The sequence below is a fragment of the Anser cygnoides genome, chromosome 2 (genome assembly GCF_040182565.1).
Source record: "Anser cygnoides isolate HZ-2024a breed goose chromosome 2, Taihu_goose_T2T_genome, whole genome shotgun sequence".
NCBI classification, from domain to species: domain Eukaryota; kingdom Metazoa; phylum Chordata; class Aves; order Anseriformes; family Anatidae; genus Anser; species Anser cygnoides.
In genome coordinates this window covers 82,007,420-82,030,995 of record NC_089874.1, presented here as the reverse complement: position 1 = coordinate 82,030,995, position 23,576 = coordinate 82,007,420, and the positions used below count along the sequence as shown (strand labels likewise).

General features: G+C 42.4%; 1 protein-coding gene across 3 annotated transcripts in view; it reads right to left on the bottom strand.

The window, feature by feature from the left end:
- The window catches only part of CDH20 (cadherin 20), a 142,682-nt gene extending 119,423 nt beyond the window's left edge, over positions 1–23,259 (bottom strand). Inside the window, exons 1-2 of one of the 3 annotated variants that reach the window (XM_066992514.1) lie at positions 23,147–23,259; positions 3,036–3,112 (exon numbers count right to left, since the gene is read on the bottom strand). The gene's annotated coding sequence lies outside the window, so the exon portion shown is untranslated. Of the gene's footprint in view, positions 1–843; positions 1,002–3,035; positions 3,113–23,146 lie in introns of those variants that run through there. The other 2 variants (XM_048076110.2, XM_013187420.3) reach the window with 2 other exon arrangements.
- Positions 23,260–23,576: the final 317 nt, after the last annotated feature.

The following is a 23,576-nucleotide window of genomic DNA, read 5'->3' as shown; positions in this document are numbered from 1 at the left end:
GGGATCGTCCCGAGCAAAGTCCCCGTGCGCTTTGCTCCGGCCCCCTCCCCTGGTCCTTGCCCTCCCCGCCGGCTTCATCCTGGCTCTCGGATAGCGGCTGAGGGAAAGAAGGGGATGGGAGGAGGGGGAAAAAAAAAAAGGAAAAGAAAAAAAAAATGAAAAGAAAAAAAAGTGAAAAAGAGAAAAAAGAAGGGGAAAAAGAAAAGGGGAAAAAAGGGGAGAAAAGGGAAAAAGGGAAAAAGGGGGAAAAGAGAAAATGTAAAAAAAAAAAAGTGGGAAATGGAAGAGAAAAGAGAAGGGGGAAAGAGAAACGGAAAAAAAAAGGAGGGACAAGAAAGGGAAAAAAAGGGGAAAAGAGAAAAGGGGAAAAAAGGAGGAAAATGAAAAAATGAGAAAATGAAAAAACGGGGGGGGGGAAGAAAAGGAAAAAAGGGGGAAGAGAAAAGGAAAAAAGGGGAAAGAGAAAAGAAAAAAAAGAAGAAAGAGAAAAAAATAAGAGGAAAAGAGAAAAGGAAAAAGGGGGGGGGAAGAAAAAGGAAAAGAAAAAAAAAAAAAAAATAGAAAAGGGGAGAAAAGGGAAAATAGAAAAGAAAAAAAAAGGTAAAGAGGAAAAAAAAAGAAAAATTGGAAAAATGTAAAAAGGTGAGAAAAGAGAAAAGGGGAAACAGAGAAAAGGGAAAAAGAGAAAAAGAAAAAGGTTAAAAAAATGAAAATAAGGAAAAAGAAAATGAGAAGAAAAAATGAAGAGCAAAAAAGGGAAAAAAAGACAAGATAAAGGGGGAGGACAGAGGGAAGGAAGGGGAAAAGCAGAGCAGAAACTCCCCGAAGGGCAGGACGCGTTACCTTGCTGCGCGCAGGAGCTCCGGCTGCCTTCCCGGCGACGGGGCTGCGCTCCGCTCCCTCCCTCCTCTCTCCCTTCCCTTCCTTCCCTCTCCTCTCCCCTCCTCTCTCCCTCTCCCTCCTCTCCCCTCTCCCTTCCCTCTCCCTCCCCTCCTCTCCTCCGCCGGCTGCGCCCTCTCGCCGCCGCCCCCCGCCGCTCCCACCGCGCAGCGCCGCCCGCCCCCGCCTCCGGGGCTGCGCGGGGCTTGCGCGCGATCCCTGCTGCAGCCGCGGGGACCTGCGGGACGCGAGCGGTGCTCGCCCCCGGAACCCCCCTCCTGCCCATTTTTCCCCCCCCAGGGGCTGAGTCTTGGGGGGCTCCAAGTGCTGCGGGGGGATTAATGGGGAAGGGGGGGGGCTTTGCTTCCTTTCAGGGCAGGGGAGGGGGGTGATTTTCTATCGAAGGCTCACTTTTAGTTAATAAACGTCCCCGGACTAATGTCAGAGCTACTTTTATGAGGGTAAACAGTACGCTTTCCTGGAGGGTTTGTGTAATACTTTGGAAAAACAACCAAATAGTAAAGGGGCTTTACATCCACTTTTAAAGATCATTTTAGTGTTCATAAAAGCTGCCAGACGCGCTGAAATACTCTACCCACGGAACGACAGCCGCAATGGCAGCAGCAGGACGAGGCATCCTTTCTGCTACTCACCTGCCCCAAAATCGACCTGAAGAGAGGAGGAGGGCAGACATTGCCCACGCGGCCCTGCACGAGCCCTCATCTTTCCACAGATGAAATGGAAAAGGAGCAAACTTGTGCCAACCCCAACCCCACCGACGTGTGTACGTGAGATGGAAAATCCTCCACCTGGGTTACGAGGAGGTTATCATGCCTGTAACAGCTCCCCGTGGCAATAACTTCGTGTCACTACCAGTGCAGAGCCCGTTCCCCTCCCAGCTGAACTGGGAGGTCTGAAGCACCTCTGCCAGGCTGGGAGCAGAGCGGTGCCCCTGCAGTCTGCAGCCAAGCTGGAGACTGGCAGTGGGAGACTCTAAATCTCATTATCAATTCCTTGGGACGCTGCCAGTCCCTCAGCAATTAGATCTTGAGATGAAGATTCAGATTATATGGTCAAGATTTTTTTTGCTTTTTTTTTTTTCCACCCTCCAGATTTGCACTAATGATTATTTGCAGGACTAAGGTCACCCTGGCTAGTTTCTGGCCCTGCATTTTTCATATTGACCACAACTTTGTCGTTTCAGCATTACAAAAGAAAAAGAGCAGGCAAATCTCTTGAGAGAAGTTGTTGGAAGTTTGGACCCTGGCATGGTGCCCCAAATGATGAATTACAGCTGTGATAAATGAATACTTTGATATGTTGGGAAGCAACACGATGTCTTCCCCGTTTCCTCTATTGCATGTTCATCTCTGGACTCGATTTTAGTGTAAGAGTCCAAGGAGGCAGGATTGGCTCTCTTGTTATCAGTACACACCATGACTGTTGGGATTCTGATTACAGGAGAAATGACCTCTTGCTAGAATCCAGCTGGCTATTGAATCAATGTGTAAATTTTTCCAGGCTAGGATTTTATTCACAATACGTTATTTCTTGCAGAGTATATACACATCTCTATTTCTGTACTTCAATATAGTACATTCAGGATATGTCTGCTTTTAATTTAAAAGGGTAAACAGATGCCACTTCTTTGAAAAGTTTGCATCTCAGTTTGAGTGTAGTCTGTGAGTTTGCTTTTTTTCCCACAAGTAGGACTGCAGTAAGGGGAAAAAAAATCAGAATAAAACACATATGACAGATTTAATGGAATGGAGGCTGCAGTGAATGCTCTTTGATTACTGCATATGCCACAGCACCATGAAAATAAATGGAGATACTCTCTATTGTTAAAGGTTATAATTTAGGATTAATATACAGTACATAATGCAGCACTCATATATATGACACAGAAAACTCAGGAGAATTTTATAATATACAGTGTGAGCACTGGAAAAAATAACACACATTTAATACATGAGCTCCTCGGTTTCACATATACAGCAGAATGGATTATCCAAACACTGTGTTTTACTCTAACAGGTGTGGCTGAATACTCTAATTTCTCCCTTGCGTGTTGTCTTCCTTACGTTTTAGTGACTGTGACTATCTTTTCTAAGAGCTGTTGTGTGATGTACAGTAAAATAAGAGGAGGAACTTACATTTCTCACTGGATGTCTTGTGCTCCCCTCTAGTACAGGGCTGAGTCATGCAAACCGAAGAGTGCTCTCACACGCCTCTGAAATCAGAATTGAGAGTACATTGCATAAAATATGTCCGTCAACTCACCTGTCTCAGTATTATTTGCGTGATATCAACCACCTGGCTTTTTCAGGAAAAAAAGGAGAGAAGGTTTAAAACGTTCTCGTGCAGAATGCACGTATTATGTACAGAACAGGTGGGTGAATATATGCCACCTCTTTTCCTCAAAAAAAAAATTATACAAAAAAATGCAATTTTAAATTAAAAAACTGACCCGAGCTCTCAAACCTTACATGAACCATAAAAATCAGTTCCTGAATATAGATTATTTTATTAAGCGTAGCTGCGGTTAAATGTCCTTACATGAAAGGACTGAATATTTTTTCTCCAACACTTGATGTTCTCCCTGCCACCATATTACACATAATGCTAAAACCATGCAAAACAGAGTAAAAAATACTAAAGAATGCAGCATGCTGAGTAGTTTTAAAATTTAGAGGCTTTCGGAGAGATGAAAGAAACATTTTGCTATCACTGTTTGAACAAGAGAATTTTGTATGCTGCAAGCTATTTACATTGTTCCCCTACAAGGAAAACTTGGACGCAGCAGCATTTTACATGAATATTGCTTACGGGTTCATATAGTTGTCTGTCTTGCAGGACTGAAATCAGGAGTGGGTTACAAGTAACCTAAATGACAGAGCTGAAGAAACGATAGAGAAGAAAGCTGAAAAACAACTATTTTCAACTTTTGTGTTGTCATTTTATGTCATACAACAGCTTTTGTGTTTCTGTCTCACTTACATCCCTGCCTCACTTTATCCAACTCTGTTCATGACTCTTCCGACAAAAGACATTTTTTAAGTTTTGCAGATGTGGGCTGTGTTGTGGTATTACTTTGCAGGTGGTATCACTAACAGGAAACTCGTTCTTTAGAAATACTAGAACCAGATACTCACACCACAAAAGGTTGGAGCACTTGACTGGATGTAGGTTTTGTTGCACTTTTATGACTTTTTCAAATACTGGGTACTCATTTAACTGTTGGTTTGCATTTGTGGTTAATCTTGACCTAAATTGCATTGATTTTTATTGTCCAGTAAATCATGATTTTGCAAGGGCAACAAAGTGTAAGGGTGCTACAGAGCCTTTTTGAGGAAGGCAAAAAGTGAACATCAACAAAAAAGGATTGTGTATACCAAGTGATAAAATGAGGCTGTCACCCAAAAGCAAGAAGGTTCCAAAGCAATGAAACAAAACTGCTCACTGCTGAGGAAGTGACGTACAGAGACAACACATCTATTACAGCAGGAATGGTGAAAGAAGTACACAGTCATAAAACTGCATCCACTTTCATAAAATTTCACTAAACCAGTAATAGAACAGCTTTCAATTGTCAGGTTCATGGGTGAGAATACCAGTTCTGCTTCTAGCTGTGAAAGCCCCAAATGTCACATGCCACAACGGTGAAACTCCTGAACGCTACAGCCTGTTTAAAAAGTCTGCATGCACACGAAATCCAGCAGGGAGCTTAAAATGATTGCAGCACAGCTGAAGCAAACACACATATCTGTTGATGCACTTGGTCATTCGGCAGGCTCCACAACCTGAATTGCTCTGTCCCATGCCTTTTGGCTTGCCTCCACTCTCCTTGTCTTCCAGGTAACCTGTGATTAGTCTCCCCAGGCATAGCTCACTCCTGAGTTTTCATCTGTTTTAGGGGGCTACCTGAGCTTAACACTGTCAAGCAAACATTTTAGAGGTCTCCTCCCTCAGAACTCTGTGTCCTTTCTCTGCTTCTTTCCTTGATTTGCATCACCCAGTCATTTAATAGTGTTCATGGAGAGTAAGGCAAATCACACAAGGCTTTCTTCTTAGTCAACATTCCTTCTATCTTAGTCAACTTTCCCTTTTACCTTAGTTAATGACAACTTTATTCAAACACATGCTCAAACCTGGCCATTTGGCAGCACAGCTGTTTCGGACTATCTTCTGCTCTTTAAAATAACACTTTTACCTGTCTCTTGAATCTCCTGTTAAACCTAATTTTCAGTTCATCACTTCAGTTGTTTTAGTCTATCATCTCCTTGAAGGGAGGTAGCATTCAGCATCTTGTGGAATGTGGAATTTTAAAATCTAAAATACATGGAACTTTATTATTACTACTTTATTTACTTTTAAAAGCATTCCTCAAACAGCAGTTCTGATGCAATGCTCATGAGCAGATTTTTGGTCTTCCAGTTATTTAGTAAAACTGAGTATCTGTAGCTGCACCAGCTGCACCAAGGACCGAACTGTTTGCTGTGTGTATCTGTCGCAGGGTACGGTGTATGTACTATGGACAAGCCATGGGTAGTATACTGGCTGGTGTACAAGCAATTGACCGATTGGTAGCTACACCCTTGTCTGCAGCGAGAGAAGGTAATGAAGGATTGTCTTCTCCCCATGCATAATGACAGGGACTAATGGGAAAGGAATAAGGTGAAGAAGGAAAACCACCTCAAATCTCTCTCCGTATGAATATTAAAAGGAACAGACTTCTATTGTCAGAAGTCAGTGACGTCTGTGCTTGGGCTGCTTTTCCTGATTGCACTGCATGTCACAATACAAAATGCAACATAACTCTGATTGCCCAGCGCTGTTCATATTCTCTCTATGGGAACTGGGCAGCGATTTTTCTTTGAATACATCATTTACAGCTTGCTACAGTGATTTTACAAAGTCAATACATATCCTTAACACAAAGCAAAGAATGAGGGGTATTATGGAGACAGAGAAAGATACTACAGAGAAAGATGAATTCCATTGCACAAGCACATTACAAGTTCCATTCATAGCAATAAAAAATATATATTTTTTGAAACACAAAGTAATTTTTTTCAAAATACTTGTAATACAGTTTATATTTAAAGAGATCTTGTGTGCAGCCTACATGTCACTACTGACAAAGTCTCTGGCAGCGAATTATCATATGCTTATTTCTTGTGCAATGAAGATCTATTTATTGATTCAAGTCACATATATTTGCATGGCAAGGTTTGTAGACATAGGTAATATTTTCTATTAGACCAACTGATTAGAATGGAAAGATGGATCAGGCACACAAGTCCTTCCCAGAGCAAAAGCTGATCTATTTTTTTCCCCTAGGTATTCAAGCTTGCTTCATGGAAGGCATTATGTCTCCTCACAAACTTAACTTCTGTTACAGTCTCAGATCACTGTGACTATTACAATGCTGCTACTTATGTAATTATAAACTCCCTATCTGGGAAGCTGGTCACTCGTCTACAATATTAGCAGTCTGACATGTTTTCACTACTGTATTGGGAACACACTTCAAAATCTTCTCCTGACCACATGAAGTAATCAAATTGTAGCGTACGGGTGTCGAAGCTTGTGGAAAACAATCTTCAGCAGCAGGGTATTAAGCTGGGGTAGGAGTAGTCCACCAGAAAGCAGTTACATCCCTTGGACTTGCAATAGTTACACCCTGTCACTACTGTGTCTTACTTCCACGGACAACATAAAGAGTTATTAGGCAATCCACCAGTCTTTTATTTCTGTATTCCTTGAGATCACTGCTGCTGCAGGGCATGGTTTGCAGTCCATGCTTCCTGAGTGGACTTCAGGACTGAATAGAGAATGACGAAAGATTAGCCAGACAGGGTCCTCAGTCTGTCCTCCTGACCCAGGTAAGACAAGACTTTCAGTGAGTGCTTGGCTTGAGCTACAGGAATCCACCTCATTTCTGAAATCTACACAGTAACCTCTAAGTAATTTCCTTAGGGTTTAGAGGGATCTTATCAACTGTGTTCTTTCCTTGTTTTTCACACGTCCTGCTTCTGGACTTCTGGTTCTGCTGAGAGCCAAATAGCCCAGGGATCCCCTGAACAGAGCTGCTGGACACACCTCAGCAGAGCGTAGGGACATCCCTCAGTGCCCCTGGTCCTGGGTGGTGGCTCTGGGGGTGACGCTCTGCACCGCGGCCAGTAAAGGTTCCCCGAGCAGGATTTGGAGCACGGAAGGTTCCCAGGGCACAAAAATGTGTGTGTTGGACTTCTCTGCAGAAATCACACTTTGAAGAATGCTCACCAACCTGCTGTAAGCAGCGCAGTGCAAGCAACGCTGAACTGCCAAGCACATCAGTAAGGAGAAGTTTTATTCTCATCTCGCCCCTCCACGATCAACGCTGACAGCCAAAAATTGAACACGTCCTTAACACTAGGAGAGAGGAATATATTCTGTAGTGTGCTACCAGCATGATCTAGACAAATTGCACCAATATTTTATTTGAACCCATCACAATGCAACATAACAAGGCATTTCAATTACCTCAACAAGCTACCAATACAACTTTATCATTTCAATTTTTCATCCCTTTTCTCTGACTCGGCGTTTCTTCTATATATCACTGTAAATCTCATCAGTCCCAGCCCAGTTTAGGCTAATAAATTTCAGTCACCACCTCAGACCGAATGAAGAGAAGGAAGCTCGCAGCGAAGGAAGCCAACACCTCCAGTTTTGAAGCCTGGGGCCTAGCGCTGGCTCCTTGGGGCAGCGAGGCGGATGGGCTCCGAGACGGGCACAGCCCAGAGGCAGGCAGTCCTGCTGCAGCAAGGGGGGTGGCACTGCACCCCAGAAACACCCTCGTGTCTCCGGGAAGTGAAATTTAGGCAACAGTTGGAAGCAAGCCGTGCCAGAGTACAGTTTTGGCTGGCATACGTAGAGCCTGAAGCACACTAGAGCTCTGCATGCAGGTTGGGCCACAATAACTATTATGTACTTCTGCCATGCTATTGCTGTCTTCGAGGATGGGAAAAAGTTAAGCAGGAAAACAGTTATTTGCATATTAGCTAGAAGTGCACCGAGATCCCCACAGACAGAGGGAGAGAAAACTAATTTCATACCATGATTGTGTTTTTTCTAAGTGACAGTGATAAAGCCCAAGGTTTTCAAAGATTTTATGAACACACAGAAGAGGCAAACAAGATAAAATAATACTGGAAATCAACGTACTTATATGTGTATTAATTTTGACTAAAATTCGCCATCTGTGACGGAGTGTTTTACTAAATAAACCCAACAAATTATAGATTATTCTAGCTAAGAATCTTCATGGCAGCGTTTCTCAAGCTCTGGCACTGAAATAGCTCCACTGTAAATGAATATTTACAATAAAAGTATGCTCATAAAAGTTCCAAAGCATTTTCTAGTGACAGTCTGTTCAACTATTTAGTGATTCAAAAGAAAACTCTTCAAGAAAGGCTCCATATCAGTGCAGTACATAAAATATAGAAAGGTATGAAAAATGACAAAGGCAGTATGTTACTATTGAGGTGCCTCTAACTTGATTGCTAAGCTAGTCGAAGGAGCTTTTCATAAATGAAATACGTCGTCAGTTTTCCTGGAATAGATAGAATAAGAGCAAAGTCAACAAAAAGTCTCTTCTTTATTTTCCTTTGAAGATATTACTTCCTCTGAATATAGTAAAAATCCGTGTTCAGGGCACGTTAGCTAATTCTGGGGCATGCGTTCACAAGTAGACACATAAGAGGCTAATTTACTTGCTTAAAGGCAACTGAAACTTTGTTTTGCATATGTAAATATACCTGTCTAGAGTAGGAAGTGGGCTTTCCAGTATGCCCATGTGTGAACTGGGTTTACAGGCTAAAAAAAAAAAAAAAAAAAAAAGAAAGTTTGATCTGCTACTGCTGTCACTGTAGCTGTCATCACAGCACAATTCAGGCAGAAAACCTCAAGACACATATCAGACCAAATCCTGCGGACCTTACTCAAGCAAAAAATCCTGTTGATGTCAACAAACATTTTCCCCAAAGAATTTATACACAATTGAGCCTTCATCATACATTCATATTTTAGTATCATTGAAAATCTGCAACAAAAATAGAATGGGCTTTCTTCTTTAACTCAGACAGGGCATTTGGGAATAGAAAGTAAAAAAAATTCCCTCTTTCCAATCCAGGATAGGGACTACTTTTGTAATTTCAGGATCCCTTTGGAAAGGTCTGAGTTTTTGGGTGAGTATAGACAACTGTTTGAAGAGCAAGTTGCTGTAAAGACAAGCTACAGTGGTCAGCTACATAGGTATTAACCACTCAGAATCCATTTTGAAAAGGTAGCCTCTGCCTCTTTTCCTATCAAGCAATCACTTTAATGTGAGAAGCATGCACTTAATGTCCTGTGGGTTCAAATACTATCCACTAGTAAACAAGCCTGTCTCTTGGGTGCTTTTTTTTATGATTAATTGCTTAGGACTTCACCCAGACCAGGGCCCATTCTGTCAGAACAGTTGTAATTCTAGCTGGGGTCTGCTTGATGGAAATGTCATACACTTCAATTTCCTCCCTACCATATGGTTCCAGTTTAGAGTTTTAAGGTGAACAAACCATGTGTGTCATGGCACTGAGAGTTTCAACCTTGATGGTACCTTTGGGTGTGAGATCTGCAGAGAAGAGAGAAGGCCCCAGTAACCTTCTGGTGGAGGAAGGGTGCCTGCTAGAGATAAATCTAAGAGGAGAAAAGGGAACATTTTCAGGAAGCATCTTAGTGGTTATCATAGTCAGAGCCTAGCTGAAAAATCATAAAAAAGTGTTTCCAGAGAGTTCAACCTACTTTCAATTCAGAAGACATTTTTAGCAACAATAAAGAGGAGATAGGTCTGGACATTTTCAAATGGTTTCAGAAATACTGGAATAGTCTATAGTCCAAAACAGCACTGAACATTTGAAGGTAACATTTGTGTATGTTTGGAAATGAAAGGAAATCAAGGAAGAAAATTAAAAGACAAAGGATTAAAAAATATTCAATAACTTCTAAGGGAACTAAAACATTTATTTTAAAGTATCTGTAGAAGAGATCACTGTTTACTAAACTCGACCAGCTATTAATTTATCATAATGTAAATGGTTTAATTAATATTTAATGATACAGCACTTTCCACGAGAACTGATCTCCAAATACACCACTTTAGAAAAGGGATATGGTGCCCTGAGAACCACATTTACATGAGATGGGACAAATGCATGGTTCATGTAAATTGCTTTAGCTCCAACAAAGTCATGAGAATACACCGATTTCTGTAAGCTTACTACCTGCAAATGATATTACAAATAACATATAATCTTAGTGCTTATCTTATACATCTGTGAATGTATATGTCTTGGTAGCTCTGTTTTCTGGTAACCCAGACTGACTTTGTGAAAGCACTGAACTACATTGCTTGAGACAAGAACTTGTAAACTGTAATTTTGCAGCACTGCCCTCTCACAGTGTGCTATCTGATGGCAAACATCACCTGTGTACTAGTTGCTCAGTTATGCAGCAAAGCTCACACTAGATAAAATGAAGAGACTGTATGAGAACTCGGACTCCGTAATGTCACTCTGTTAATTAATGAGGTGACTTACTAAAGGAACCCAAAAACTCCAACCACTAAACTCTATACAGATGTAGGAAGAGGAAATTTATGCATAAGATTCATATTGAAATATCTTCTCCAATCATATCATCAGTAAAAGAAAAAATTGAGCAGCCTTTAAAGCTTTTCTTGCTTGATTTGGTATTTTTCCTCCAAAGTGTAGAGTTTCAAACAGTTGATAACATTTTCCAAGTCCTTTGGAGCTGTGTCAGTCACAGGGCTATTCTTAGTATAGCCACTGGCAATACAGAATGACTTCTGGAGCAAGAGGAAGACCAAATACCTCCAAGTCAAATTTTAACTAGGTGAAATTACCTGTAGGAAAGAATTACTAAATCAAACTATAACAGGGTTTGGCACAGGACTGTCTGGCAAGTAGTGAGATACAAATTAATCAAAGTGCTAGGGTGTGGTTTGTTTGTGGTTTTTTTTTTTGAGATGTACCTTTAAATATCAAGAGTGTCTGACTTTTTACATTGTTCTTTTTGATTTTGTTAGCTTCTGCAAATGTAGGAATGTTGTTTTCAGCCATAACAAATTTGCTGCTCCTATAGCTTTAGCTCAACCACCGCCTAAAGTGGCACTATTGCAATTCAACAAAACACTGAAGTTCATCATCTGCTTAACTGTTTTCTGAATTAGTTACCTACATGCAGATTTATAATTTGCCTTCAATTTCTTCACTGGTTCCATCACATGGTACATGTACTTCAGACAATTTAAGCTAACTCAGCCAGTTTATCTCCTGCAATGAAGGGCCCATTTCCTTCAGTGACAATTTATGTTAATGATAATCAGATGCTTTTTTAATTAACAATGACCTACAAGCATCCTAATATATTTCTCCCTCTCCCTGATGGTAGTTTTTACAAGACTGTGTCACTCCATTTCATTTGAAACTTGGGGGCTCTTATATTTGTTCAGACAGCATAGGTCCCACAGCCCCTTCATTTTTGCTTTTGCAGCATTTGTGTTCATATTTCCCTGTCAGTGTGTGTAGCTCTAGAAGTGATAGCACAGTGGGGGGCTTGAGGGGGGGCGGCATTGCTCCAGCAGTGCAGAATTGATCTTTACGTGTGCAACAGCTCTGAAATTGCTCAGATTCACTAGACTGCCTACACATTCTTAAAGTGGCTCCATATCACATATACAGAAGTAGGGCTGTCTTGGCCGCACCACCAAAAAGGCACTGTTATATGCTACCAGTAATAGCCATGGTGTAGAAGACAACCAGTAAAAATAGGTAGCAGAGACAGCAGACATATATATACCAAAGCCTGCAACGTAAAATGCAATTCCTTTTATTGTATACTATATATATTTCTAACAAATAGACTGATTTATAAATTGCTTCAACGCAGAAAGATAGTCCCTAATCTTGTCTCCTCCACAGGAAAAAAAAAAAAAAAAAGCAACTAGGCTTGTAGCTCAGAATGGTTATAACTTCCTTTCCAAAGCCTTTTTTTCTGCACTTCTTGTCAGGGCTATCACTACCCACACGACAGCGCAGGCAGCCATCTAGGACAGCAGGCTACAAGGGGCAGCAAAAACGTGCCTGTATCTCAGCTGTCCCATGCCACACTCTGGCATGTTACGACAAATCTGCCTTCCTCTTTGACTTCTGCTAAGAATGCAGGGGTGTGACCTGTGGTGGTGGAGGCACTGTGCACGTGGCGCTCCCTGCCTTTCCCGCTACAAATGCACCAGCCTCCTGCAGACACACATCTGACTCTAATGCAGCGGGGATTCGGACGTCGGCTACAGGTCAGTAGCATCAAGCAGGGAGCCAGCATCTCTTCATGCTGTCTGATCATAGCCCGATGACTTCTCTAGAAGTCTTGTTCTGAAGTCTTTAGAATACAGCTCTCCAGTTGGTGCCATCTCCAAGGCATGACTACATGGAATTAGTGGTTTTCCTCTGGTAGGATGGAGGGCATTCATGGGATGTGAGGGCATTCATGTCTTATGGCACTTTTTAAGAAGAAAGGTAGACAGAATTGGATGTGATGGTATGCTGACTCCAAATTCAGGGTCAAACCCCTTCTCAGATCCATGTATCCTTACTATAGCCTGTAGATACCATTGTTTTTAAGGGTTTGGACTGCAGTTCAGAAACCTGGGACTCTTTCAAATACCACACCTGTAAATCAGAACTATAATAATAAAAGTCCCAGCTGATGTCATGCAATCCTTACCATGGTCATTATAATATAAAAACATCACTTAGCAAGGAGAGTTTGGAATATTTCCAGACAGTGATCAGACTCTGGAGGCAGCAGAAAGCTGAGTTTTGTGGCCGCTGGAGCTGATGTGTTGCTTTAGGAGTGGGGAATTTTTGTTAACCCAGGTAGGAACTGATAAATACCTGATCTGGATGACAGGAACCAGACATACTCAGGAGAAAGGATCAGTGTGTCCTTGAAATCTAAAGCTGAAATACATTGTGTGTGTGTGTTTCTTTTGTGATCATTGGCACTAGCTGATCATCCAAGCTTAGGTGATGATTTAGATAACACCTCAAGGTTTTATCCCATTCTGACAAGTCAGCTGTATCCTTCACAGACAGGTGGTGTGCATTATGCTTTTTATTTTTTATTTGGTTTAATTTACCAACCATGGATAAGCAATGCGTAATTTGTGAATATGTAAATAAGTCTGTCTTTTTTTTTTTTTCTATTATTATTATTAACAGGAAGACTAGAGAAACACAGACTTTATGTACCAGCCTGATAATAATTTTATATGAAGCATGTAAGAAGCTCGGATTATGGACAAGCAGTTGAAATTCAAACAAAATTACTGCAGATAATTCCTGGTACTAGGAATCAGGAGGAGGTATTAAGAATCAGAGAAGGACAATCAGAACCATGAGGACTGAAGATTAAAGACTTCAGAGTGTCAAATGGATGCACTAGCTGATATGTTATCATTTATTCTGAGCGCTGGGGCTGTTATATGACATGAGCAGAGCACAGTTTTATGTTATCTAAAATTCACCCAAGAAATACTTTGCATTTTGCCAGACCAGACTAATCTATTCTGTTTTCACTTTTCTGCCAGCTTTGTCACCTGTGTAAAATAAAGCTCTTCCTGAAGAAAAAGCTGGATGCTAAGCAGCAACTACGAACTTCAGTGTTTTTTCCCTGGCACCATATTTGCCTGCCAGCCTGCTGGAATGGAGCTGCTGATGCGGAAAGGGAAGGAAGGAGACTATGGACAAGCAGTCCTCAAGCAAAAAGGGAAATCCAGCAAACTGCACTGTAGACTTCTGCCTGAGCTCTACCTGAGACAGGACAGCACACTGGCTCATGGACATGCCTGCTCTCTTCAGGATATTGTCCTTCTCTTTTTGCCTATGTTTAGCCCTGTGGGAGGTAAGCAGAAAGAAGGACGTGGCGCTGAAGGCTGACAGCAGCTTGGCTTTGCCTTTTTTTTTTGTCCTTGGACTGGGCAGAGGATGTTACGACTGTTGAGAGACTTACATGGAACTGGAGTATTTAAGCTCTTCAAGGTGTTCCTTAGACTTTCCTTAAGCTCATCTTTCATTCTACAAAGCATTCAAACTTTCACTTCAGCTCCACTAACACTAAAACACGTTTTGGCTGACACATAAGCGTCTGAGTTCTGTTGTGACAAAAGGTTCCAGACTGAGTGCACTAGACGAAATGTCCTTCATAACCCTAAACTCCTGCAGTTGTAAGCAGGTCTGGTACAGACATCAAGACCATAGAATCATAGTATCCTTTACGTTGGAAAAGACCTCTAAGAGCATCAGGTCCAACCATTAACTTAGCACTGCCGAGTCCACCACTAAACCATGTCCCTATGCACCACATCTATGTGTCTTCTGAATACCTCCAGGGGTGGTGACTCAGCCACTTCCCTGGGCAGCCTGTTCCAGTGCCTCACAACTCTTTCAGCAAAGACATTTTTCCTAATATCCAACCACGTTTTAGTTCAGATTCATGAGGACCACTTTGTAGGAATAAGAGTGCTTATTTGTGTTCTTTCATGCCTCAAATCACTCAGGGCTTAATATTCTATAACCTAACTATGGGTTTAATTGATTTTCTGAACTACGGCACTTCACTGAATCAAGGTGTCAATTCAGAGCCATCAGGAGTTTATGACATTGGCAATTGTTGTTTTGTTGCAATAATAAAGTTTGTTAAAGATACTAAACCAAGAAATTCAGATAGGCAGGTAAATACTACACATGAACATGAAAAGATATGAACATGAATAAAATTTAAACAATTGACTTGATATGTCAAAGTCAATCTAAGATTTTCCTTCCTTCCTTCCTTCCTTCCTTCCTTCCTTCCTTCCTTCCTTCCTTCCTTCCTTCCTTCCTTCCTTCCTTCCTTCCTTCCTTCCTTCCTTCCTTCCTTCCTTCCTTCCTTCCTTCCTTCCTTCCTTCCTTCCTTCCTTCCTTCCTTTCCTTCCTTCCTTCCTTCCTTCCCTCCCTCCTTCCTTCCTTCCTCCCCCTCCCTCCCTCCCTCCCTCCCTCCTTCCCTCCTGCCTGCCTGCCCTCCTGCCTTCCTGCCTTACCTCCTGCCTGCCTTCCCTCCTGCCTGCCTGCCTGCCCTTCTTGCCTCCCTACCTTCCTGCCTTCCCGCCTTCCCACAATCCTGCCTTCAATCCTGCCTGTCTGCTTGCCTGCCTTCCTTCTTTCCTGCTTGCCTCCCCATCTTCCTGAGCAGACAGCTAGGCTGTATGGCTTGTAGTGTTTATGATCTTGCCTTCTATAATGAAATTAACTGAAACACACAACTTCATAGCTGCAATGTGGAATTGCTTCTTCACTTAAACTGCTATACAAACACTCTAACGAGAAGCTTCTTTGACTTTTTGACTGGATATATTTCTTCTGATTCCTCAAGAGAATCAAAAATAAATCACACCAATATGTACATCAGCACTTTTCCTTATACACTTGCAAACATTTTTGCAAACTAGAGCTTTCAGGGAGTGCTACTGGCCCTTTCCTTTAAAAGAGCAGGCAGCATACTGTAGTGCTCTTCTGTAGAGATCAATTTGCAGATAGATGACAACTTGTAGGATCTGATCCTCAACAGGCATTCCAAAATATCCCTTTGCCTTCTGCACAGCTAAGAAAAATGTAGTTTTCAAAAGCTTATCAAAGTATTTTTATTTGGTATTGCTTTTCTTTTTCTTTTTTTTTTTTTAATTATTTTTTATTATTATTTATTCTTTAAGCTAACAGACACCACTCAATATTTCCCAAGTGCCCTTACCAGGGAATACTCCCCTGTTCACAAATACCAAATGGGCTTACAAGACTGAGGACATCATAAGGAGAAGGGGACATCCAAACGGCAGAAAAAATGGGTATTATAATAACTTCCTTAGTGACCAGTGAATTTCACTCCCAGAGTAACTTTCCCTGTAGTCTGTCGTCTTTTATTTTTCATGTGCTGGTGTGAATATGCAAATGACAAGGGTAATTTATTGTATCATGTCCCAGTTCCCATGCCGCAAACATTACTGATGGTTTAGTGACAGTAGGTAATGTGGTGAACCCTCCCTTGGGAAGTGTTATCTAGTTTTGCTTTGAGGGACCTGCAATTAACATATCTATGATGATTTTTGTTTTGTTGCACAAAAAGGCAGGAGGAGCATCAGAGAATTCACTGAGCTCCACTCTCGTCCTCTGCAGTTTGCACTGTGTCTCACTGGGAGGACAATTTAAGTCGTCCCTGACTGAGGAGTTGATCTTGGCCATCTTATACCGAACAATGCTCCCAGCTGTTCAAAGTCTTTCAAGGGAAACAGCCAGCCTGCCAAGAACAGAAGTCCTCCTTGGAGAATAGAAGCATTTCTCTTGCTCTCAGTTTAACTGAATTCCCCAGCCCATTCCGCTTTTGTATGTAGCTAGGGTGGGTGCCACCATATCATCAGTGGAAACTCAGAAGGAAGTTTATACAGAAGAAATACTTGCTCTACTGACTTCTCTAATCTGTGAACACGAATAAGCAAAGAATTCCTCTCTTCCTGAATTTTCTGCTCATTTCAAGTTCTGGGTAAATAAGCTGAGAAACTGTCCCTCCATATTTTATTTCTTCTTCCCAATAATACATAGAAGCAGAGAGATTGCTACACACCACATCTCATTTAGACCTGGTGTCCTGAGGGTCACAGGGCTAGGAGAAAGCAAGTGACCTATAAATGTGACTCCCTGTTTTGAAGGACATATGAGTCTTTTTTGATGAGATTTTTTTTTTCTTTTTCTTTTTAACCCCCCCCCCCTATTTTCTGGTTTATCTTGATATGAATTCCGTCACTTCCACAGTACGAGCTTTCTATTGCTTCTTCCCAGCTTTCCTGTCTATGACGGTTTCCATTTACTTCATCCCAAAGACCACAGACTCCAAAGCCTACCATCTGAAAGGAAGGCTTCTCTATGTTTTGACCAGTCCCCCTCATCGGGCTACTGCAAAAGGAGGCACTTCCTTTCTCTCCAGTACAAGGCTTAGCGAACATCAAGTCTGTGGTGCCTGAATGTGGTTCGGTAGATAGTACGGGCGTATGAAAGAATCACTTCACTGGGAGACTGTTCCCAGGGACCTGTGGATGAATGTTGCCTTTTGTCCCATGGAAATCCCCAGGAGTTTGGGTACTAAGTGGACTGAAAACATGGGAGAACTGAGGCAAGCACACCAGCTGATGTTACAGTTGTTTCTCAAAGTAACAGAAATTCAGCTGCCTTTTTCTGGGGAGTGAGGTCTCCATCTCTACTGCAGTGAGCAGTAGCTGGTGGGTGCCCTGGGCTCATGTGGGACACCACAGAGATGTCTCATCACACACTTCTTAGGGCAGGATAAAGCCCTCTGGAAAGCACTTCAGGTTAGTGTTTTTGAAGGGACTTCTTTAAAGGTTATACAACAATAAGAAACTGGAAAACCAGAGTGTTTACTGTGTTTTAAGATACAAGGTTTTCATATTATTATTAGTATTCACAAACATCTCTGCAACTATGTTGATACTGTCCACATCCAGATTGTTTTGAAATAAATTACCAGAAAATTAAATGCCAGAATTTACATAACTCTGGAGCATTTATTGTACTACATTACTTCGCCCTTCAATTGCCAAACACATGCCACTTGCCTGAGACAGTTTAATGTGATCTGGAATAGTTTTGCATTAATATCCTCTTTGGCTAGATTTACATTAGCAAACAGTAACACACAATAGCAGTGCATCTCACCCTACGATCTGAAGAGTGAAACAGCTGATACAGAAGATCTGGCAGCAGCACTGAACACATTTTGGAAAAGGTTTGCTTTGGACTAGGTCTAGTCCGGTCCTATGACCAGAATGCCTGCTACTGGTTGGAGCATATCAGGTGTGCGCCCAGAGCTTATCTTTCAGTTTATTTTCATCCAAAAGTTAGCATGTTTTCAATACCAATACAAAACAGAGCAGAGTAAGTGTGACAAGTGAGAAATTCGCTTAAAAACTCACTCCTTATCTGAAATAAAACTCTTAGGAAGAAGTACTTTAGAGACCAATTGTTTACCATCTAAGAAATCAAAAAGAAAACCTTACCAAAGTCAGGGAATTCATACTATGAGGCCTTAGCTGATGAATTTTAAAGCTGAAAACAAGTGACAGGATCACATGGGAATTTTAAGACAGGTCTCATGTGGCTGTGTCTACATTCAGCTCTGGTATGTGCACCATCTGGAAGGAAAGGCAGGAAGGGGGCCGTGGCCAGACAGTGGGGCTGGTGGGGAGGTGGGATCCGTGCGACCCAAGAGAGAGCACACCTGCACCTCTCAGAGGCAGCAGATCTGGTCAAGGCCACGGTGTTTTGTGAGGAAGAGAAAAATTGGGATTTAACATTGAGCACGTCAGCTTCATAGGCTGTAAGCAAGAGCAGGCTGCGACCCTCTGTATAAATGAGATACACCAACATACACTTCTGAATAGGTGAGAGCTGCCTGAAATACTCCAGCTTGTGAAACACTTGGAATTTGGGTGATAGACTGCAGGAAATAAAACTTTAAAAATTGTAGCACAAAAAGAGGAGAAAATAAAAATGCTCTTAGTCATTCCCGGGAGCACAAACAGCCATTCAAACAATATTCTGAGTAAAGATGAGATTTAAGGCTCAGTGCATGGGGCAGACGTAAAAATCAAGGAAGAATTCCAATTTCCATCTATTTCTGTTGTTAAAGGCTTGCTGTTGACTAGCATAAAGCCTCATCAGCAGAGGAAAAATGAAGCTTTTGGACTCCCAAGCATAAATAAACTTTAATAGGTGTAGTAAAACATATCACTATTATAGGAACATTGGTACTGATATACTTGGTCAGATCATTTCTGAGGCGCAGATCCCCAGAACCAGAGATAATACCAAGGGTGAAGGCATGCTACCGATATCTAAAACAGCAGTAAAGTATTTTCAGGTTTATTCTCCTGACTTTTCTTAATGCAGCCAGTTTTATTTTTATGCTTTTTTATCTCTTGTGCTTACTTTTTGGCTGAGGTATTTCACTCGGCTGATGTTTTTATTAAGCTGGCCACTATGACAAATAGTTTTGTTAGGATTCATCTACCTAGAGTCCATCAGAGGCTATGTGGTGTACAAAATGTATCCTTTGCACACATTTTACTCTTACAAGACATTATTACCCAAATGCTTACCACTGGCTTGGATTATTTTCTTCAAATTTGCATTGAGACCTCTACAAAGAACCCACACTTCTGGATTGTCAAGTCCAGTTATTCTGAAGGACTGTGTTGTTGCATGAGTGCGAAGGGCAACATGAGGACCTCATTCAAAGACAGTGGGGTCCTTTATATTGACTTCAACAGCCTTCAGATCATGAGCCAAGCAATAAATTCCTGCAAGGTCTAAGCTACATCAAGCACATCATGTAAGCCTGATGGAAGCACACCAACCTACATTCCAGGTCCCTTCTGGAGAAGAAGACTTCTTAAATGCCCCTAATATAAAGGTGCAGCCAAACAGACCCAAAATAAAGCAGCCAAATACAGGTTTCCTCATTCTCCAGTGATAAGAAAGAAGAAAAAGAGTTATAAAAAACATGTACTCAGTATATCACATAAACAAGATTAACTTGTTCACGTTGATACCGTCATTTCAAGTTTATATCATCTTGGCTGAGAACAGTATCTTACCTGTAGTTCATATTAAAAAGAATTCAGCTGTAGTAATTGCAGCTATGTAGATGTGCCAAAAACGAGAGATTTCTAACAGACTGCCATGCTGCCAGTGTTGCTGGTGGCTCAAACCCTTTACTTTAAAATCTAAATGGCAAAACTTTCTATTACTTCCTTCCTGACTGAATCTCATGATGTTAAGGTGCTTTTCTACTTGCTAAAAATGTCATATTCTTGATCTTCTGTTTTACTGAATTTGCACCTTTGGTACATTTCTTCCCCCCTATTAACTCACTTCACAGACATGAAGGTCTTCATAATAACCTTTTCATCACTGAACCTCAGGGTTTCTATCTTATTTGTAAAAATCAGTTGGTGAGTTATGTTAAATAAAACCAAACAAAAAAGAAACAAACAAACCAATGAAACTGCTGGTAATTATCTTTGAGAACCCAGAACAGCTTTCTCATCTTTTTCTGCACCACCCAGTGACTTAAGGGCAACCTTGAAGAAAGCAAGTGAGAAACAGTGTCTGAAATGATATGCCTTGTTTTACAGCACCTGCTTTACTGAAGTCTTGCTCCTTGGCCTTTGCTATTTGCAAATGCCTTTGTATATTCTCATTTGAAGCAACTCCCATCCCTTTGCCTTCTGGTTCATGATCAGTATCTTTATAAGCTGATGGTCAGGCATGTTTGCACACCTTTTCCATTCCAGTCTCCAACAAGCTGACCTGATGATGTCTGTGCATATACATATTTACATGCTAGTCTTCCTTCCTCCTCTCCATCCCTGCACCCATAAGGGCCCTCAACATCTGGGTGCTGCCTACGGTGCTTCTTCCCTGCTCTGTGGAGGTGCCACTACTAGCAGGGTGCAATGTTCGTTAGTCATTCAGGGTTTAAGACTCCTGAGAGAGCCACCTCCTGCATCTGTGACCAGTACCAAAGAGCTTTGCATTGCTTCAGCAGTACCTCAGACCTCGGCATAAGCTCTGTCTTGGGAGCTGAGCATGCTTCTCACCAACTTCCCTTGGAACATAAAGGCCTACCATTAAACTGCCCAGCTGTAACACTTTTACCACCCAGCCCTAGAGAACCGCTGCCAGACTAACACCTACACCTACTCCAGGGGCTCAGACAGCATGCTGCACTGTTGCTCAAACTCTCAGACTTCCCCTCCAACCTCAGCACTGCTTGCCTAAGGAGGCAGTATGCCTCATGATAAAAGTCTGGTGCCCATGTCCTGTATGTCCCCGCTGCCTCAGCCTGCTGGGCTCACTGCCTGGCTGAGGAGCCCTCAGAGAGCTGGCCGACCCCAGGCGGCCCCAGCCTCTCTCCTCCCCAAAACTCCAAGGTGACATTCCTGCCGGGGCTAACAATTTCAGGCAACTGCAGATAACCACTACCTCTCGTGATACTGTGGCAATCCACAGCCAGCATTACTGACGTGGGTAGGTACAGTTTCTTTTTGTGAAGTAGTGGTGGCCCTAGGGCCTCCAACTCCCATCAATCAGGGGGTTTGTTTTGCCTTAACTGTCACTTTGCATATACGTAATTTCCCAGAGTCTCTGGCATCTGTTCCTAACAGCCCAAGCATTCTTATTTTCAGCACAACAAAATGTTATGCCTACAGACTAGCCACTGTCAAAACCAGTTACCTTCTGAATGTCTCCCTTTTTTAATGCACCTGTGGATGCTGTTTGCATCCACAGTCAAATGCTGTCTCACTTTCTTCTCCGTGTTTTGCACAATTCCAGGCAACCTCCGGACTCTCATTTTTAGCTTCTTCCTCTTCTTCCACTCAGCACAACACATATTCTGATTGCTTTTTACTTCTGGAAGCATGGGGCTTTCAGAGCTCACTTAGTGCTCAAACTGCTTCAGAATGATTGGCTCCAGCCTTTGTTATTTAGGTTGCTCATTAAATCAGCAAGAGTTTATGAGCTCCTGGCTCAGGCTCACTGAATTCATCCTGCTTAGCCGAAACACCTTCCAGAGGAATTTTGTCTCTTTACACTTCTTCCTGTAGCTAATGGCAAAGGTGAGGAGGATGAGCACTGTTCTCTGCAATTGTCTATCCCTCATTTTCCCCCCTTCACTGGCTGCAGGAGGAGATAATGAATGTAAGGGGATTGGGTTCCTCCTGGAGGTATCTTGGGGAAGTGAAATGGATCTGGGCCTGTAAGCTATCCAGATTTTAAGTGTTTTTTTTTTTTTTTCATAGAACTGCTCTTCTATTGAGCAAATGTAACTGGAAACAAACTAACCCTAACTGACACAGTTAAATACCTTGCTGCATCAACCATTTATAAAAATCTTCATTAGGTGTTTGGATTACTGAGGGTGAGGAGACAGGAGGTGCTTTTCTGGTTTCTTAGGAGCAGTCAGACCTTTCCCAAGGAAAAAGTTATAAATCAAAATGAGTAGGAGATACACAGGATTTGTTATCTTAGCAAGCATATTGCTACCTTCGGTTAGACTAGGCAACATATCAGACCTAGATTTTTGGATGAAAAAAAAAAAAAAGTTTCCTGTGGATGGAGACAAATTCAAAGAACTGTGCATTCCCTGTAGCAAAGAGGACTAAGACTCAATTACACTGTAATTCTGCTGTTATCCCTGATGTCTCGAGACAGCAAGAATCTGACACATGGAACCTTCTCTCTCCTTCGCAGTATGGAAGAACAACTACAGAGGAGAGAGATACATCCCGCTAGCTGTGTGCACATCAGAACACTGCAAAACCAGAACACTAAACACTAATAAATCCTTTCATTTTCTAAAAACAAAACAACAAACCTAACAAATACTTCCTGGTAGAGTCCCTTCCTCCTTTTCAAAGAAGCATATTCTTCTTGCCCATTGGAGGTACTCTGGACTCTGCAGCCTGCTGGGCAAGAAGGACTGCTTTTATGTAGCTGTCTTGTGGACTTTCACACAGGGACAAGAGCAAGTCTTCACCTGACACCTCTCACTGTGGACTGAGAAAACTCCCTCCTTACACCAGTGCCTCTGCAACAGTGTCAGACAAAAGCCTTCCTGTTTTCTTCCATGTTATTTGGCAGGTTTTAGAAGAGCTCCCTTTTCAGACACGAAGTTCCCTCAGCTTACTTTCTCAAACGTATAAGTTGCAAACCATCTCTTTTTGGGATTCTGACAGATGATTGCGCAAAGGTTGGGCTGATGTTCTGCAGCTTGTGCCCCTCTGCCTCATAAATGCTGAATTTTGTACAACAATCAAATTCTCAAGGGTAATTTGAGACAATAAGCAGCTTCTTCTTCTACGGTTAAACACCACAGTCAGCAAGGTACACCCTGAGGCCCTAGCAAATCATTTGCTGCTGTGAGACTGTGGTGGGTTACCTGGGCTGGCTGCCAGGCTCCCACCCAGCCACTCTCCCACTGCCCCTCCTCAGAAGGACAGGGGGAGAAAATGAGGTGGAAAAGCTCCTGGGTCTGGATAGAGACAGTGACATACCATTGCGGGCGAAACTGCCTCTCCCCTGGGTGCCGGCAGGGCTGTTTCTCCCCCTTTCTTTCTCTCTTTCTTTCTGCCGGCTGCCGGGCAGCGCTGTGCCCTCCTTTCTTCCCCAGGCTGTCCCTGAGGTGAGGCGTCGCCATCGTGGCTGCTGGGCCCAGCCGTGCCCTGCGGTGGGGCCGCTGGGGCCGGCACGGGGCAGCCCCAGCATCGCCCCACGCTGTGGCAGCAACACAGCCACGGGCACCCACACAGAAGCCTCTCTTTGTTTAGGGAGCTAACAAACATTGTTTCTCTCTTCCAGATTAGCTCTTCTTTAAGTAATGAGACAGACCCCAGCTCTTACAAATTGGGCACAAACACAATCATGCGCATTCACAGTGCAATCATGAAGAAATGGGCCTCTAGAAGTAGCGCTTGAGTTAGGAGC